The sequence below is a fragment of the Ahaetulla prasina genome, chromosome 3 (assembly GCF_028640845.1).
Source record: "Ahaetulla prasina isolate Xishuangbanna chromosome 3, ASM2864084v1, whole genome shotgun sequence".
NCBI classification, from domain to species: Eukaryota; Metazoa; Chordata; class Lepidosauria; order Squamata; family Colubridae; genus Ahaetulla; species Ahaetulla prasina.
The window spans coordinates 212241401-212259441 of NC_080541.1; the positions used below are offsets into that span (position 1 = coordinate 212241401).

Sequence of the window (18041 nt, forward strand, 5' to 3'; positions counted from 1 at the left end):
CAACTAGACACAAGAACAGTTTCTTCCCGAAACTAAGTCTGCACTACTATTACTACTACTGTTGGATAGCCATTTGTCTGAAGTGGTATAGGGTTTCCTGCCTGGGCAAGGGGTTGGACTAGAAGACCTCCAAGGTCCCTTCCAACTCTGTTATTATGTTATGTTATGTTAATCTTCTCATTGTTCCCATCACCCATCTCCTTCCACTTATGACTGTATGACTGTAACTTTGTTGCTTTTATCCTTACAATTTATATTGATATTGATTGGTTCCTGATTGCTTAATTGTACCCTATGATTATCATTAAGTGTTGTACCTTAGAATTCTTGATGAAGGTATCTTTTCTTTTATGTACACTGAGAGCATATGCACCAAGACTAATTACTTGTGTGTCCAATCACACTTGGCCAATAAAAAAAAAATATTCTATTCTATTCTATTCTATTCTAAAACAGGACAAGATGGACAAGTTTTGCTTGTAAAAGAAAAGACTGAGTGGAGAAGATACGAGCAGGATATCTAAAGAGATGCCACATGGAAGAAGGGATTGACACATCTGTTATAACAGTAGACAAATTAAAAGTAAGGAGCTTCAGACTGCATATTAGGAGCAATTTCTTACACACTTCATAGAAAGTGTCAAGTAGAGGAATAGACTGCCTAGGACATGATGGACCCCTCTTTGCTGGAGGATTTCAGATAATTTGAAGGGTCTGTAAAAATCTGGACAACAGGTTGATGGCACCAAGGAGATAGAGCAAACTGTCTTTGCTGTTCTTTAGGTCCAACTTTTTGCAACACAGGTATGATGTCCTTACATAAAGGGTAATAAAGAGGATGGCATTTCTTCCTATAGTGAAGCTGGAGCTATCATTGGTGCTTGTGCATGGATTATGAAGAAAAGGAAGAGGCTTTGTCAAGACAGCCAAAGAAGGTTGAGGAATCAACAACATGGTTCGATAAGCTTCATTGTTGTGCCTCGCTCGCCCCTCTCGCCGCAGCTGGGCCCCTCTCATCTCCTGCCAGACACTGATAGTACAGAAGAATGTCCTGGCATGCCTCCAGCCCCCAGTCCTGGCACCATGCCCGGACAAATGGAACAGCTGGGCCCCTCCCCCACAGCATGTGAGCCTGAGGAATATGAAGCCAGTCACGAGCTGGAATTACCAACAGCTGGGCTGGAATTACCAACAGCTGGAGGCTGGAGAGATCCACACTTCCGGAGAATGGAGAGGCGAAGTCAGCAAAAGGAAGGGAGGGGCAGGCCTGGATAAGTGCTGAGTCATGGAGCCACACCCCATGGCCTATATAAAGGATCTGCTTTCTGATTCTCTGAGTCAGGCAAAGTCTAATCTGGATTGCTGAAGTCACACCTTGGATTCCTGCCTGCCCTGAGGACTCTGATAGGACTTTGGCAGAGCTGCAGAGGCACGCTTGATACGGACTTCCCCAACCCGGCCATCAGAGGAGGAGTGGGACACGACATTCATGGACATATTTATTTGATTATACATGTAATTACAGCAGCAAGAATAATTTTTGCACAAAATTGGAAAGCAGAGAAAATACCTCTGGAAGGAGAAATTATTAGAAAAATTTTAGATTGTGCAGAAATGAATAGATAAACCTTGATGATTAAAGAAAGAGGGGATTCAGAATATTTTAAGATGTGGGATAAATTTTACCATTGGTTAGAAGAAAGGTACAGATAAGCAATGGATAATTATGTGAAACGACAATAATTTATTTGTGGAAAAATGGTAATAGTTCAAATTGAAGTGAAGAAAGAAGAAACAATAAAATAATGGAGCCAGGAAGAAAACACCAAGACGTCACACGGAAGGAATTGCTTATGCTTTAAATGTATGTTTGTCTATAAAATAAAATTTTTTTATTAAAAAAAGCTTTATGGACATCTTACTGATATTTTCATTTGAGAAACTTATTTGAGAATTGTTAAACGTTTTCCTGTAGTTTCCTGCATATATTTATGAAACCAATTAAAGCTTGACCTCGAAGAAATTTGCCAAGATCTTGAGAAATGAATAAAATAAGTTTAGCGGATTAAAGTTTTCCAAATAAACTGCTAATGACTGATGCTCACAGATGAGCTTGGTGAAGAAATGCTTCTAAATCTATCTGACTAATAGTTGAAGCAACTTACTAGATGTTGAGACTCTTGAAAGAGAGCAGAGAAGACTCAACAAAGAAGTTTAGGACACTGGAGGATAAAACATAAATAGAATAGAATAGAATAGAATAGAATTTTTATTGGCCAAGTGTGATTGGACACACAAGGAATTTGTCTTGGTGCATATGCTCTCAGTGTACATAAAAGAAAAGATACGTTCATCAAGGTACAACATTTACAACACAATTGATGATCAATATATCAATATAAATCATAAGGATTGCCAGCAACAAGTTATAGTCATACAGTCATAAGTGGAAAGAGATTGGTGATGGGAACTATGAAACGATTAATAGTAGTGCAGATTCAGTAAATAGTCTGACAGTGTTGAGGGAATTATTTGTTTAGCAGAGTGATGGCCTTCGGGAAAAAACTGTTCTTGTGTCTAGTTGTTCTGGTGTGCAGTGCTCTATAGCGTCGTTTTGAGGGTAGGAGTTGAAACAGTTTATGTCCAGGATGCGAGGGATCTGCAAATATTTTCACGGCCCTCTTCTTGATTCGTGCAGTATACAGGTCCTCAATGGAAGGCAGGTTGGTAGCAATTATTTTTTCTGCAGTTCTAATTATCCTCTGAAGTCTGTGTTTTTCTTGTTGGGTTGCAGAACCGAACCAGACAGTTATAGAGGTGCAAATGACAGACTCAATAATTCCTCTGTAGAATTGGATCAGCAGCTCCTTGGGCAGTTTGAGCTTACTGAGTTGGCGCAGAAAGAACATTCTTTGTTGTCCTTTTTAATGATGTTTTGATGTTAGCTGTCCATTTGAGATCTTGCGATATGATAGAACCCAGAAATTTGAAGGTTTCTACTGTTGATACTGTGTTGTCAAGTATTGTGAGAGGTGGAAGTATGGAAGGGTTTCTCCTAAAGTCTACCACCATTTCTACGGTTTTGAGTGTGTTCAGTTCCAGATTGTTTTGGTTGCACCACAAGGCTAGTCGTTCGACCTCTCGTCTATATGCGGATTCGTCATTGTCTCGAATGAGACCAATCACTGTTGTGTCATCTGCAAACTTCAGTAGCTTAACAGATGGATCATTGGAGATGCAGTCATTGGTATACAGAGAGAAGAGAAGTGGGGAGAGCACACAGCCTTGGGGGGCCCCTGTGCTAATTGTACAGGTATTTGATGTGATCTTGCTTAGCTTCACCTGCTGCTTCCTGTTTGTTAGGAAGCTTGTGATCCACTTACAAGCCTGTTCCGGTACCTGTAGCTGGTTTAGCTTAGTTAGAAGAATGTCTGGAATGATGGTATTGAATGCTGAACTAAAGTCTACAAAAAGGACCCTTGCATAGGTCTTTGGAGACTCAAGATGTTGTAGGATGTAGTGCAGAGCCATATTAACAGCATCATCTGTTGATCTATTTGCTCGGTATGCAAATTGCAAGGGGTCTAACAGCGGATAAAAGAGTGGTTGCAGGAATTGGTATGTCTAGTTTAATGGAAAGAAGGACTAGAGGTGACATGATAGCAGTGTTCCAATATCTCAGGGGCTGCCACAAAGAAGAGGGCAGTCAAACTATTCTCCAAAGCACCTGAAAGCAGGACAAGAAGCAATGGGTGGAAACTAATCAAGGATGGTGGGATAAGGATTAAGGATTAGTTTCCACACATTGTAAAATATTTCCAGAAATATTTTACAAGACGAGTTCTTCATTCCTCTGAAAACAACAAAATACCTTATCCCACCAGACTTGAAATTCTAGGCTTAGAAAACTTGGAACTCCGTCGCCTTCGACAAGACCTAAGTTTAACTCATAGAATCATCTACTGTAATGTCCTTCCTGTTAAAAACTATTTCAGCTTTAATTGCAATAATACAAGAGCAACCAATAGATTTAAACTTAATGTTAACCGCTTTAATCTAGACTGCAGAAAATATGACTTCTGTAACAGAATCATCAGTGCTTGGAATACTTTACCTGACACTGTGATCTCTTCCCATAATCCCAAAAGCTTTAACCAAAAACTGTCTACTATTGATCTCACCCCATTCCTAAGAGGACCATAAGGGGCGTGCATAAGAGCTCAAACGTGCCTACCGTTCCTGTCCTATTGTTTTTTTCTTTTTCTCCTTCTTATATATATATATATGCTTATTCCTCCTAATATTTACTCTTATATATGTTTATACACTATATAATCTTTTCTGTATGATACTTATATATATTGTTGTGACAAAATAAATAAATAAAATAAAATAAATAAATAAATAAAGAAGTAACTTAGAACTAAGGAGAAATTTCCTGACAGTTAGAACAATTAATCAGTGGAACGACTTTCCTCCAGAAGTTGTGGATGCTCCAGCAGTGTTGACTGGACATTTTTAAAAAGAGACTGGACAGCCACTTGTCTGGAATAAGATAAGGACTTCTGCTTGAGCAGAGGGTTGGACTAATAGACCTCCAAGGTCACTTCCAATTCTATTATTCTGTTATAGTTTGCCCAGATAACTGAACAGCTAGATTTTTCACTAGCAGTACTTGCAAATACCATTGTTAAAAATAACAGTGATTTAATTCAAAGGGCAAAATCCAGTGTTCAATTGAAACAAACAAACAAAAAGATGAGAGAGATCTACAGTGATGATCACTGGCTTCAAAATGGTAGGCAGGACTGAACAATCAAAGCCCATCCCTTTGACATGTATTGCTCAATTAAATTTTAACACTCATTGCCTTAATGGTATGTGGGAATGACCTTGGAAGGTGGAGTGGGGTAGGCACGTTACTTAGAGAACAACCAGATAAGATAGGGCAGAGCTCACAGCTGCATAATGGACAGAGAAACAAACTCAGAATTTGTGCTACTAGGTCTTTGATTCAGTTAATGAAGCCTTACAGGTAAAGTAGAATGACCTCATCTGGTTATGTTTCCTGTCTGGTTTTCCTGGGAAAAGCTGACATCAGTCTTGCAAGAGGATAGTACAAACCTCCCACCTTTCCTTTTATAGCCTGAGAAGTTAAGGTGTTTCCTTTCTCAGCTTCTTTCTCTGCCCATTAGGCAACCGCAGGCTGTGTCCTCTCTTATCTGATTGTTCCCTAGGCAGCATTGCTTTCCCCCTCATCTCCCCAGGTCATTCCCACATATCTTTACAATTACGCAATACATTGCTCCAATGTACCCATCATTCTGAAACCAATGTTTGTTGCTGCAGATGCAAGAACTGTTCCTGGGACACCTTAACCAGGGTAAAAAGAGGTCTGAGCAGTGTGGGAGCACCAGAAAGGGATCAGATGACCAAAACAGATGGCCTTCAAGTAAAGGTAAAGGTTCCCCTCGCACATACGTGCTAGTTGTTCCTGATTCTAGTGGGTGGTGCTCATCTCGATTTCAAAGCCAAAGAGCCAGCGCTGCCTGAAGACGTCTCCATGGTCATGTGGCCGACATGACTAAACACCAAAGGCACAAGGAACGCTGTTACCTTGCATTTTTTACGTGCTTTTGAACTGCTAGGTTGGCAGAAGCTGGGACAAGTAATGGGAGCTCACCCCATTACGCGGCACTAGGGATTCGAACCGCTGAACTGCAGACCTTGCGATCGACAAGCTCAGCGTCTTAGCCACTGAACTACCACGTCCCTTAGGCCTTCAAGTAGACCAGGACAAAGAGGCATGGCAGGGACTCCAGGCGTGCTCTTTATTGCAATAAAGGAGAATGACAGAATCTCAACGGTCTATCCAAGTTTCTCTCTGTCCCATATTGCGCCAAATAGAATCAATGCAGGGTTATGTTTTTTAATTCTTTCTTTATCTTAGGTATCTGCATTTTTTTTCAGCAAGTCATCATTATTGGCCTCCTCTTGCTTTGCCTAAGGACAGCAGCACAGGGCTAAACAACTCCAAATTGTCTCGTGTGTTGGAGGAATATCAAGACTCATTTGCATTACCTAGTCCTCTAAAAACAAAAAGAAGTCTTATTAGTACTGTCCAGAGAAAGGCACATCCTGGAGGAAGGGAGCAGCGTCCTAAAGTTGTGACTCTGATCCAGTTAGTATGATTGTTAATTGTCAGAACTGTCTCTAAGAAACTTGACTGAGTTAATGGCTGATCAGATTTAGCCTGAGAGTCAAACACAACAGAGTTAACAAAATATTGGGATTACATCATTCATTCAACTATAAACTGACCAACTGGCCTGGATTTACATAGCATACCAACTCCTCACAAATTATCCAAGGTGAAAATTAAGCAGGTCTAGCATCAAAGATAGCTACAGGATCATTTTCGAAATGACAAAAGCAGCATTGTTCTACTGTATTGTGTCACAAGGGCCACGTCTTTCATGCATACATGGGTCATCATGATATACATATGTACAAAATGGGTAGGGCCTGCAGCCATTAGCGGGACACTGCTTTCATGCCTTGGTTCCCTCCCCCTCACCCCACCCCACAGACATGTGTGCAATGTCATATTGTGCAAACTGAGCCCTTAGGTTTGTCACTTATGTGGGTAAATATATTGTGTGAACCACATCCTCTATAGTAGTGGCCAAAATTGTGGAAACCTTTTGGGGAAAAGTGTATTTTCTAAAAGTACCTAATAACACCACTTTTTTTGTGTGTGGAGTAGTACCATAAAATTATATATCAATGGAAAAATAATTTAATCAAGAATGTAATGCAATAACTTTTATGAAGGATCTGCTATTAGAATAGCAGTTACAGTATAAAGAAGAAAAGTGAAACACGTAGAAAAAAACGAGATATACAAAAATTATCACCATGTCAGTTAATACTTAGTTGGGTAACCTTTAGCATGAATTATGGCCTTACAACATCTTCCCATGGAGTGAACCAAGTCTTTTAGTTCTGCAGCTGTTATAATGTGAAACCAAGATTGAATGATTGCTTCTATTAACTGGGTTTTATTGCTGGGTCGCTTCGGACTAACAAGTTCCTTTAATTGGCTCCATAGATTTTCAATTGGGTTTAGGTCCGGTCTAGTCCCAGGCCATTCCAGCAGTGGAATATGATTATCTTGAAATTCCCCCCAAAAAAGGTGTTATTAGCTATCAAACCTCAAAAATACACTTTTCCCGAAAGGTTTCCACAATTTTGGCCACTCCTGTAGATATGGCTTTTTAACTAAGACTCTTATGCAACTATGAATCACAAAGAAGACTTATATTCATTGAAGTCCACAAACTGTGTTTCAATATGTGCCATCGTCACCATCAGCTCGGGAAAAAGGACATTTTGTTGGTCATGAATATAAACACTGTATGTCCAGAATATGAGAGAAAATAAAGAAGGAATGCACAACACATAAAAATATCTTGAAGGAACATTAATAATGTTCCACAATAGAGGGAAGAATAACAGAGCATTCTTGGAGTTGTGTGTAACTCATGAACTTCATCCAACAGTTACTTTAGGTTAAGATATTTAAAAAGACACATCATGTATTCAAGTGCTTTAAAAGCAAACCACGCTCACTGAAAAGGTGTGACTCCATTCCTATAATTAAATAGAACAGAGCAGAGCAGAGCAGAACAGAATAGAATAACAGAGTTGGAAGGGACCATGGAGATCTTCTAGGGTCACCAACCTTTCGGACCTCAGGGACCACTCAATTCAGAATTTTAACTTCCGTGGATCACTAATATGATTTGCCTAATGACCAGCTGGGTGGGCCTAGCTAGGTGGTCATGTGACTGGGTGGGCGTGGCCAACTCAATGTCACTCATGTCAAGAGGTGCCTCGCCAGCCTCTACTCGCCCCTCCTCTCCTCCCCCACTCCTCGCCTGCCCACCCAGGCTCTTTAGGGCCCCAACAGGAAGCAGTTGTTGGAGTTAAGCAGCCACCATGGGAAAGAGTTAGCAAAACAGCTGGCTCAGTTCAAATTGGATCTGACCGAGAAGGAGGCTCAGCAGAAGCACCTCACTGAGGACTATGAGCATAGGCTTTTCAAGCAGAGGGAAGACCTGCAGGAGTGCAAGGCCAAGTACCGGCACTTGGAGGTTCAGTGGGCTGAGATAGTCAGCCAATTCCAGGCCATGATACAGTCCCACTGGAACGAGGGCCTCCAACTCTTCACCACCAGCAGCACTTTCCTTTAGCCTTAACTCAAAGCCCAACACCAGGAGGCTGAAGCAGACCACAAGTTGGAATTTCTTCCCCACTCTGATCTGCACAAAAAGACCCCAAAGGGGGAGACTCTCTGCAGCAATACAAACATTCATTGCAAGTATCCGTCCCAGGGGCCGTAATTTGAGGACCCCTGATTTAGTGCAATATAAAAAAATGCAAATAATTTTTCTGTGGACCACCAAAATTTTCTCGTGGACCACTAGTGGTCCACAGACCATCAGTTGGTGACCACTGTTCTAGTCCAGTCCCCTGCTTAGGCAGGAAACCCTACACCACTTCAGACAAAAGGTTATCCATCATCTTCTTAAAAACTTCCAGTGTTGGAGCATTCACAACTTCTGGAAGCAAGTTGTTCCACTGATTAATTGTTCTAACTGTCAGGAAATTTCTCCTTATTTCCAAGTTGCTTCTCTCCTTGATTAGTTTCCACCCATTCTACCCATATGGAATGAGTCCACCTTCTCCTGAAGAGATCATACATCCAAACACAGTTACATCACCTAATAACCATTCTTCAAATATCCTTTTGAGAATGTGCATCCCCCATGTTTTCATCTTGATTATATCGCTTTAGGAGCTAAATCCTGATTCCTTCTCTTTCTATTTTTTTAAGTTGCCACCTTGTCTTTTGACGGGGGAGTGGATTTGAAAACAAGGTGGCAAGGTTAACCTTGTTTCTCTGCTGTCTCCTTCTCCCAGTTTGCCATCTTCAGTTATGTACACACTTGTCGCTTCTGCTTGACCTAGGAACATCATTTGAGATAGATGGATGGTTCAAAAATGTGTGTGTGGGGGAAACTCCTATCCATCAGTTATCTTCTGCCACATAATAGTCATAATTTCTCCCTTTCAGAAAAGTTCATTTCTCATGACTGTAATCTGCTTTCTTAATTTTGGGATACCCCAATAAGGTACTTTGGGGCAAATGTATCGCAGACACCTCCAATGGCTCCTTGGAGCCCACTGCAAAGTTTACAACTTGGTGAGTGCCATTGAAAGCATCTGCAAGTACACTGGCATCCCAGATCACACATTGCAAAAGATTGCACCTGCCTTGAGTGTTACCTTAACTTCCATGAACATATCAGTATCTCAAATAGCCTCCAAAAACCCATTTCTTAGAAAATAAACCTCATGAATAGTTGCACTGCAGAACTTTGCTTGGAAGTGCGCTCATGTTGTAGTCCTCCAGCAGCCTACAGAGCTGGCAATGGAGTCGGACAGCGATGAGGCTGAGGAAGAGCGTGGGCCAGTCCTGGAGGCTGGGGAAGGCCCGGATGAAGGCTCTAGGGCTGAGGTGGGGCCAGGGCCATCGGGGAGTGAGGTGAAAACTCCAGAGCCTCCAGAAACTGACAGTAGTGATGCAGAGGAACAGGAGGAGCCTGTTCCTAATGCACACATGAGAAGAGCTGCTAGAAGGGGCAAGGGCAGCTCAAGCAAAAAGGACAACTTGGGAGTAGGGCCAAGAGATGATTGGCCCCTCCCATAAGGCTTAAAAGACCAGCAATGGCATTTGCCGGAAAACAACATTGATAGCTTCGTCTTGTTGCATTTATTTTGTATCGGCGTCTTCTGAATTTTTGCCAAGAAAGGCCTTTGGCAGTTTGCCTAATTGGACCAAGGTTGATGATAGGACTGAGGAATTGTGTTGGGAGGAATTTGCTTTAATTTAGTTGAACTACGCTGAGAATGAAGTAATTCTCAGCTGTTTGAATAAAAATTGTTTGTTTGCCTGGGTCACAACAGTTCACCTGCCCAGTAAAAAGGCAAATTAGGCAAGGAAAATCAGGAATGTCTTGCTGGAGGAGGTGACAAGTAGTCTTATGCAAAACTGATGCTTTAAACCTTGTTACATGCTTCATGATGGCCAGCTTGCAAATGGCTATGCTTGCTAAAGTACCCAGTCCCTAAAGTGTTCACCAAATATCAAATGAGCTCCACTAACCCCCTGTTCATATCTTAAAGTGATACAGTTAAAATGTTCCTCAACATCCTGTGATCCACACAACATTTGTTTTCTATGCAAAAAAGAAAAAAGTGCTAGCAGGAAAGAAGAAGGCATTCGTACCCACAGGAAGAAACCTATAGGATATGGATAGAATCTGACCTTTTGGAGAATCCTGAATAATGATGGTTGAAGAATGTATCAAAGCCACAATCTGCCCCATGCTCCAAAGATCACGCGAAATCAGGCAGTAGCACTGTGAGATCACCAGAAGAGGGGATGAGCTTACATTGTTAATTTCTTTTTTTGGGGGGGTGGGGGGACGGAGTCTCTTTAAGAAGAGGCATAAAGTAAGGGGGTGTTGAAGAAAGAAAGCAAAAGAATTTCTTATTTCTACAATATAAACTTGGGTCTACATGCCTTTGTGCCATTTCAGACAAAACTAGCCATTCAAAATGTTGAAATTATTTCATGTGCTTTGTTAGCTGGGCAAATGGGATGTTAGGAAGCCCTTCAGAGGGCCTTCACCAGGGGTGGGCTGCTGGGGGTTCGCAGAGGTTTGGGAGAAGCTAAGATTCTGTGCAGCTTGGAGAACCCCCAAATCCCACTCCTGGCTGGCCTAATCTACCTCACCCTGCCCCTCCCAGGAGTCCCCACGCGGCCCATTTTGGATGCAGTAAGTGCAGGGTGTGCGCGGAGGCTCAGGGAAGGCGAAAAACGGGCCTGCCAGAAGTTCAGGAAGGCTGGAAATGGGCCTGTTTCTGGCCTCCAGAGGGCTCTGGAGCCTGGGGAGCCTGTTTTCACCCTCCTGGAGGCTCAAGGAAAGCCTCCAGAGCCTGGGGAGGGCAAAAATGTGGTGCAGGAGGCTGACTAGGCCACGCCCACCATGGCCACGCCCATCCAGCAACTGGGCAGAGAACTCCTTGCTAAAATTTTTGAAGCCTATCCCTGGCCTTCATTCATAGAAACAAGGAGCTTGGCCATTACTGACCAATTTCTTTCCCATGGACCTCAGTCAGTGAATTATGGCAATCATTGCAAATACATATAGGAGTTTCTTTTTTTGAAGGTGTCCCTTTCCTCCCCTCTTTCTAATCTCTCCTTTTTTTCCCAGGAACAAAGGCATGCAAGAATATAGTTCTTTGTTCTGCTGCCAAATGCTAGAGATTTATCATCATAATTAAAGGACCAAACTGCCAAATGAGAAGGGATAGAAGAAAGAAAAAAAGAAAACGAGAGAAAGCTTCGATACATTCAGATTGATTTCTTTATCTCATAGGAAAAGGCTCAGTTTACATTTCAAATGAGGAGGTGTGTTGGAGGGGGGAGGAAATTATATATTTTGAAAGTCCTGGGGCAGTAATTAAATGCAAAGCTCTGAATTGTTCCCCACCAAACACTCCTGAAAGTGACTTTTTAAATTTCTCAGTGTGTTGACACGATTTCAATTTTTCTCTTGCTTAGCAGGGCTGAAGCTATATCCTGTAGAAAGCAAGGTCTTGTTTAATCGTTGGATGAAATGCAGGAAAGTGTAGCCAGGAAGTGTTTCAAAATCTGAGCCAAGATGAATTTAGCAGAACAGACATCCTTGGTTGGGTTCCCAACAGGAAACCAGATAGCCTTAGGAAGGAAAAATATGATAGACACCTGAACTATCATTCAAGATTTGGGTGCATTAAACTCCTAGCTCTTAGTAGCGGAAGAGGCAAGCATGTTTTCCCTTGTCTTGGAAAGTTCATGTCCTGTCCTTGCACACATATGTTTTTGTCATCTGCTAGTGTGATTTCTCAAAATAGACCCATTAATAGGTCTACCAAGAATCTGCAGCTGGAGATAGAAAACTGGCTTATGTCAGATCAGCTTTTGGATCATCTAACACAGGGCTGTCAAACCGATGTCATCATGGCGGCGTCACATGATGTATCGGGACTTGTTTCCTCTTTGCTACACTGGGATGTGGTGGCTCAGTGGATAAGATGCTGAGCTTGTCGATCGAAAGGTCGGCAGTTCAGTGGTTTGAATCCCTAGTGCCGCGTAATGGGGTGTGCTCCCGTTACTTGTCCCAGCTTCAGTCAACCCAGCAGTTCGAAAGCACGTAAAAAATGCAAGTAGAAAAACAGGAACCACTTTTGGTGGGAAGGTAACAGTGTTCTGTGCGCCTTTGATGTTTAGTCATGCTGGCCACATGACCATGGAGACGCCTTGGGACAGCGCTGGCTCTTTGCTTTGAAACAGAGAAGAGCACCACCCCTTAGAGCCCAGAATGACTAGTACATATGTGCGAGGGGAACTTTTACCTTTACCTTACACAGGGCATGGATGTGGCCAGCCTGTGACACATCTGGCCCACAGGCTGGGAGTTTGACAGCCCTGATCTAAAACAACATTTTCAAGACATTTGAGCTGGTGAATTCACTTGGTTTTTGACAGGGCTATAAGTACATGGCAGTGTGAGGAAATGAGCATAGACCTGATGAAAACAAAACTTAGTTTAATTTAATTATAATTAAATATGAGTGATTATTTGCCATCAAGTTATTTTCTCAAACACCATCTATACCTAACTTTCAAGTCTTTTATGTGTTCTAATTGTGCATCCATTCTCACTGTACCAGAGTCCATCCATGTGCTGGTTCTCCTCTTTCCTTCTATCTTTTCTGGCAATATACCGTATTTTTTGGACTATAGGATGCACCGGCCTATAAGATGCACCTACATTTATAGGACGGAAACAAGAAAAAAATAGTTTTCGGGCTCCACACGGCCCGTTTTTGCCCAAAACAGGCCCATTTTAGCCAAAAACGCACCCATTTTTAGCCTGCAGAGTGCTTCTGAGGGCCAGGGAGGGCGAAAACATGGCATGCGGAAGGTTCAGGAGACCAAAAAGACCCATATTTTTATATTCTATAAGACTCACCTAAATGTTCACCCACTTTTGGGGTGGGGGAAAGGTGAGTCTTATATCCAAAAAAATGGTAATTTTCTCCAGAAAGCTGTATCTTCTCATAATGTGTCAAAAGTAGGATAATTTTATCCTGGTTATTTGGGCCTTGAGTGAGGGGTCTGCGTTGGTTTATTCAATGATCCATTGGTTTGTTTTCTTGGCACTTCACAGTATTCTCAGCAGTCTTCTCCACCACCAAAGTTCAAAAGTATCAATACTCTTCCATATCCTGCTTCTTCAATGTCCAACTTTTGCTACAGTGTCTCAGGGAATATGATGTCTTGCATGAGACTGATTTGATAGGAGACATCAGAATGTTTGAATATATTTTCCAAGGCATGAATGTCTTGGCAAGGAGTTCTACCTCTTAACAATGCATTTTAAATGTATGATTCCCTTCTATGTGCCTTTTCACACAATGTGCACATTTGTGTGGATTTTCCCTTCATCTACATATATTTAAAAATCATAAACCACATTTTAATGGTTTGAAAATTATGGTTTTTGGTAGACAAGTACATTCTCATTTACACTTAGATTTAGAAAACGCAAAATGGATAAAAATTCAGGCTGATGGAATTTCTAAAATACAAAGTGGGTAAAATGAATTTCTCTTCCATGCCTAGTTTCTTTATCCAAAGTTAAAGGTTAAGATAAAGGTTCCCCTTGCACATATGTGCTAGTTGTTCCCAATTTAGGGGCGGTGCTCATCTCCATTTCAAAGCTGAATCGCCAGTGCTGTCCGAAGACATCTCCGTGGTCATATGGCTGGCATGACTAAACACCAAAGGCACACGGAACACTCTTACTTTCCCACCAAAGGTGGCCCCTATTTTTCTACTTGCATTTTTTACGTGCATTCAAACTGCTAGGTTGGCAGAAGCTGGAACAAGTAATGGGAGCTCACTCCGTTACACGGCACTAGGGATTCGAACTGCTGAACTGCTAACCTTTCGATCACCAAGCTCAGCATCTTAGCCACTGAATCACCATGTCCCTTTTTATCCAAAGTTACCTTCCTTTTAAAATAGAATGAGAAATTATATTTGTGCATCTCTTTCTGGCTTGCTAAAAAAATATAAGCTTCTCAATGATTTCTATAATTATTTTCAATTTCTTTGTTTAAGCAACTTTGTAGGACCGTTGACTAACTCATATATTAATAGAGAGTAAATACACTAAATCTAGACCAAAAGAAAAAAAAGCACACATGGAATTTGCTTGTGATTTATAAAGATCCAGCAATTGTCCAGGTAGAGTCATTCTCAAGATCAAAATGTCACCTACCTTTATATATTCATCTTTGTTTCACTCCTTAATATCCTTCTGGTCCAATAGTGAAGCCACTGCCTCTATGACAGAAATGAAATTATCTGGTTTTGGGGTGATTTTCAAAATGACTTCAGTTGCTTCAAAATGTGGATATTAAAAAGTAGATGGAAGAAGAGCTGATAAGGGGCATATTATTTGAGACTGATCTCAGAGGTATGGCTTTCTTTAATTATGTGGGATGGTCTTTTAAGTTAGTTGATTCACTCAACACAGATTAAGTTGTTAAATGCAATTTTACTTTGGTTTTCATAACGTCCTACCAGGATTAATATTAAGGATAGTAAAATTTGCCGATCGCACCAAGGCAGGCTTCAATTTTTGCTGTTCTTCCTGCAGCTTCAGTATCATCTATGTGTGAATTTGGGAGAAGGAAGTGTAAGGGGTACAAGACAATACACATAAATGGCTCCTTTTCACTTTGTGGTTAGGTAAATTGACAGAGAGGCAAACATACAAAATGTTGATATTTGCCCAAGTAAATTAACCTGATGGTGAATTAATCTAACTTTATCAGTTTGTGCAATATAAAAGGTAAAGGTAAAGGTTCCCCTCGCACGTATGTGCTAGTCGTTCCCGACTCTAGGGGGTGGTGCTCATCTCCGTTTCAAGGCAGAAGAGCCAGCGCTGTCCGAAGACCTCTCCGTGGTCATGTGACCGGCATGACTAAACACCAAAGGCGCACGGAACGCTGTTACCTTCCCACCAAGGGTGGTCCCTATTTTTTCTACTTGCATTTTTTTTACGTGCTTTCGAACTGCTAGGGTGGCAGAAGCTGGGATAAGTAACGGGAACTCACTCCGTTACGTGGCACTAGGGATTCGAATCGCTGAACCGCTAACCTTTCGATCGACAAGCTCAGCATTTTAGCCTCTGAGCCACCGCGTTCCTTTGTGCAATATACTGAACCACTAAGTAACCTAGTTATGTAGGTTCAATCATCAGATCACCCACAAAACAACTAACACGCCAAGCTTAGTAAAGTCAAATGAATGCAGTCCTTAAGCGTTCAGTTCACTTGCTTAAGCATAAGTGTATATAATGGAGTATAATGTGTGTATCATGGGGGCAAAGATGAGTGGCTGGTTAAAGATGACTTCACTGCTGGGATGAGAACATGCTGGGATATTTTGTTGCTTGAATTCTCCTTACTGTGATGGAAAGTAGATTACCCTGTTGATAATTTTGCAAGCAGACTATGTTTATTTGAAAACGTCCAAGAAAGAAAGTAGTCATTTTGCATGGAGTTCATGTCAGAGGAAATGATTATGATACCTTGGGACGAATATTCTCCTCACTTTTCTTCCTTTGCCGAGTTTTGACTTCTTGTGTAATCTCTAACACCACTTTCTAGAAGAAGGGCTTCAGATTCATATTTTTTCATGAATTACTACAATATTGAGTATGACCTTTTGGAGTACTTTTTAATATAGCTATAACCTACAACCAGTATCTGGAACTGGTTTCATCTTTATTAGTTTTGCCTTAAACATGCCATCTCGATTTCAGTTTCACTCAGGGTCTAAGATCTCAAGTGAGACTATTTCCCCTCCCCCCCACAATATATATATATATTTAAAAAATCCCTTCTGCTTATGAAATAGGCCTGCTACTAAGTCCAGAGGCCCTGATATTTTCTTCTTGCAATGGGTTTCATAGCAAAAATCTCCCCCGTCTTATATAAGACTCAAATCCAGTCCAGACATTTGGTAGGACGCATTCTATATGCATTACACGCCTTCGGAGGTGCTTAATAGACTAATTATGTTGGTTATATTATTCTTGTAAACAAATAGAGATATTCATTTCCCCCCCACTGGACAGCAATGGGATTCATATATTCAGTTCTAAACTGAAAAGCTCTGGTTTCTTGTCAAACTGCTCATTAAACTTATTCTAAGCAGAGATGGATTTATTGACCTACTGTAATCTTGGGGTAACATTGGATGGAGTGGAAGACTAAAAAGAAAGGCACAGGCCCAGAGTTATTCAAACAATAGTATGTTCCTATAAATGAATCAATTTTTCATTTGCATGGAAAGACCCAGAATCATAGAATCAAAGGATAGGAAGGACCTTAGCGTCTTCTACTCCAACTTCCTACCCTAGGCATCTTTGACAAATGGTTGTCCAATATTTTCTTGAAAACACCCAGTAATGGATACACACAGCTCATAGAATTATAAAATCATAGGACAGAAATAACAGAGTTGGAAGGGACCTTGGAGGTCTTCTAGTCCCACCCCCTGCTTAGGTGGGAAACCCTACACCACTTCAGACAAATGGTTATCCAATCTCTTCTTAGAAACTTCCAGTTTTGGGGCATTTACAACTTCCGAAGCCAAGTTGTTCCACTGATTAATTGTTTTAAGTGTCAGGAAATTTCTCCTTAGTTCTAAGTTGCTTCTCTCCTTGATTAGTTTCCACCCATTGCTTCTTGTCCTGTCCTCAGGGGCTTTGGAGAATAGCTTGATTCCCTCTTCTTTGTGGCAGCCCCTGAGATATTGGAAGACTGCTATCATGTCTCCCCTAGTCCTTCTTTTCATCAGACTAGACACAGCCAGTTCCAGCAACTGTTCTTTATATGCTTTAGCCTCCAGTCCCCTGATCATCTTTGTTAGCTCTTCTCTCAGAAGTCTTCTAGACCAGTAGTCACCAACTGGTGGCCTATGAGAAAATGTTGGTGGTCCGCAGAAAAATTATTTGCATTTTTTTTACTGCACTAAATACTATTTATCTTTTTTTTAAAAAAATCATATTAGTGATCTGCAGGATTTAAAATTATGACTTTAGTGGTCCCTGAGGTCCAAAAGGTTGGTGACCCCTCTTCTAGACCAACCTCCTGCCAAACCCCAGAAGGCAAGTTGTTCCCACTGCTTAATAGTTCTCACTGTCAAAAAGTTCCTCCTTGTTTCCAGGCTGGAGTTTCTTCTGATGAGCTCAGAATTAAAAGGGGGAAAGAGGGGGAAAGGGATACATTTTATTCATTTATTCAATTGATAATTCCAAAGACATGAATGAGACCTCAGGATAAAAGGAGGGAGCCAAGACCAAGAGACTGCAGGTGATGGTCACTCAGGACAAACAACCTTCAGATCAGAATTTGACAAACACTATCCAAATCTGCCAGAAAAGTAAGGCAACTAGCTGACCGCAGCATTTTCACTGCAGCAGTTTTATCTCAAGCTGGGTGACTTCATCCAAGTTGTTTGTACTCACACAGAATCTTATTACTCCTGGTTCTGCTGCAGGACAGCAACACAAAGGAAGGTTACAGGCAGATTCTCTCTGACTGAGAAATTGGTAGATTTTTATCTTAACAGAAAGAGAAGCAAAGAAGCCGGAAACAAGTGCAGCTGGATGAGCGAAAGAGGAGAAATCAATACCGAATAGAATAGCTGACAATGTCATCTGGACAGAACCTCTGGGAGGACTGATCTTTAAATTGCTCATCATTATCAAGATGTTTGTATTTTTAATCACCATGGCTTAGCCTCTGCTTCAGATGGGCTTCCGCTACAGTTTCTTAAGTCTCTT

At 41.4% G+C, this 18041-nt stretch overlaps 1 protein-coding gene and 1 long non-coding RNA gene across 2 annotated transcripts in view; one reads left to right on the plus strand and one right to left on the minus strand.

Annotated features, from left to right (window-relative positions):
• The window catches only part of CIMIP1 (ciliary microtubule inner protein 1), a 559204-nt gene that overhangs the window by 26575 nt on the left and 514588 nt on the right, over window positions 1–18041 (plus strand). The gene's annotated exons all lie outside the window — the stretch shown is intronic.
• The window catches only part of LOC131195650 (uncharacterized), a 70806-nt gene continuing 67241 nt past the window's right edge, over window positions 14477–18041 (minus strand). The window contains exon 3 of the long non-coding RNA XR_009154521.1: window positions 14477–14527. This is a non-coding gene — a long non-coding RNA (uncharacterized LOC131195650). The remainder of the gene's footprint in view (window positions 14528–18041) is intronic.